This window comes from Moschus berezovskii, chromosome 14 (genome assembly GCF_049115385.1).
Source record: "Moschus berezovskii isolate FMDL1 chromosome 14, NW_MosBer_1.0, whole genome shotgun sequence".
NCBI classification, from domain to species: Eukaryota; Metazoa; Chordata; class Mammalia; order Artiodactyla; family Moschidae; genus Moschus; species Moschus berezovskii.
In genome coordinates, this window is record NC_142473.1 from 31,062,667 (window position 1) to 31,064,885 (window position 2,219).

The following is a 2,219-nucleotide window of genomic DNA, read 5'->3' on the forward strand; positions in this document are numbered from 1 at the left end:
CACTTTCTAGCTTGGCAATTTGGGGTAAATTATCTCACCTCCCAATTATCTCAGTTCCCTTCCCTGAAATGAAGGCCTTGAACCAGACCATCTCCGAGGTCTTTCCAGCTTACCCTCTAAGAGGTGGAGACACAGAGAGGGTGGCTAGGCTGTGAGAACGATTCATCCTCCACCTGGGAGACCGTCCAACTTGTCTCTAAACTACACCCCTTAAGACTCTGCTTAACTCAGCACTTTCCAGAGCTACCTTGGAGGACTGAGCGAGTCTATGCTAAACAAACAGCACTTGGTCATTAGGAACATATATATAGTGGTTGTGCTGCTGCAGGAATGGAGAGTCTGTTCCAGGCCAGGCCTTTCAGGAGGATGTCCCCACTGAGAAGCCTCTCCAGCCTCCAGGACAGACACCCTTGCCCATCCCAACCCTGAGATTTTCTCTCTGCAGTTGCCATAATTCCCTGCCTATATCATGCTCCCAGAGTCTGGGGAAAACCAGACTGGCAGCCCTACTGATTCCATTTAAAAGGATGACGCATGTGGAAATGATTTTTAGTTGGGTGTCCAACTCAATCCTAAAGCAATTAGGAGAGGGTGTGTTTATTAGGAGAGCCAGGGGCATCTGTTTGAGAGCTGACTTCAGGATGCTGGTTGTGTGTTAGAGATACAGGGGTGTGTTAGGTGGGAACCCTCTATCTTGAGAGCAGGGAAAACCTGGGAACAACAGAGCAGGGAGAGGGCCCTTCCAGCAGAGCCATCATTCTCTGAGAAGGGATGCCGAGGACCAAAAGGAGAAAAAAGCAGTGAGGCTTCCTTCCCCTCCCCTTACCCACATCCCACTGTTACATGGCTGGATGCCTCTAGCGGCCAGAAATATTTAATCGAATACTTTTGTTTGGATCTTGCATCCCTGGTAACCTGAAGATGTTACCATGGCAATCACTGAGTAATACATCTCGATTATTTATGGCCTTGCAAATAGGGTGGGGAACCACTCCAGGCCCCACAGAAACAGCAGGGAGTTAGAGCCTCATTTCCTCCTTTCTTTTTTCCCCACCAGCCCCAGAGAAAGGGGAAAAAGAAGATGCCAGCTTGGTTGACTGGAAATAGCTCAAGGCAGTTTGGCATGGAAAATCTCCACCACCACCCCAACACCATTTCCCTTTTATGGCCCTTAGAACTTTCCTGTTCCCCAGCTCTTTCACTCTGGAGTCCCCACAGCTCTTCCAGGTCACCCACGCCCCAGGGAATAGCCAAAGATGGAGGAGAGTAGTTAGGAGTATCTAGTGACTTGGGTCCCCAGTGCTAGCAGAAGCTGGGCTAGAATCCTAGTCCCACCACCTATCACATCTCTGACCTCAGACACAGAACATGGCCTTCCGAAGCTTCTGGTTCTTCAAGTGTCAAATGAAGGCAAGGATGGGTCTTATACTCACACAGTTATTGAGAGGGTTAAACGAAATCATGCATAAAGCTCTTTGTACAGCACTTGGCATTTAGTAAGGGCTCAATAAATCATGGCTGTTCTATGGCCATTACAATCAACCATCCTAGCATGCGTGTGTTCGTGGATAGCTGTTGGGGCCACCGAGAGGGCAACAAGGGCAAAAGAATAAAGCTGGGAGCCTTCAGGTATTGGGGTGGGGTTGGGGAAGGCAACCTTCTTCTCTTGTCTGGAAAGAGGAACAGTAGGAGTCTCAGTGGCCAATTTAAACCTGGACCCCTCAGCCCAGGTCTCAGCAGGCCAGCACTTTACTCCAAACAACCAAATCCCTCTTCTCACAAGGTCAACCCCGTGTTGGGTTGAATTGTGTCCCAACACAATCCATGTCCACCCTGCCAACAGAACCTTATTTAAAAGTAGGGTCTCTCTTTGCTGTCTACCTGATGCTGTCACAACATTGTTAATCGTGGGTTTCCCTGGTGGTTCAGAGGTAAACAATCTGCCTGCTAATGTAGGAGACTCTGGTTTGATCCCTAGGGCAGGAAGATCCCCTGGAGAAGGAAATGGCAACCCACTCCAGTATTCTTGCCTGGGAAATTCCATGGACAGAGGAGCCTGAGGGGTTACAGTCCTTGGGGTCGCAAAGAGTCGAACATGACTTAGCAGCTAAACAAAAAATACTCCAATACAAAATAAAAAGTTAAATAAAAATAAAAAAGTGGGGTCTTTGCAGGTTAAGATGAGATCATACTGGTTCATACTGACTCACTGGAAAAGA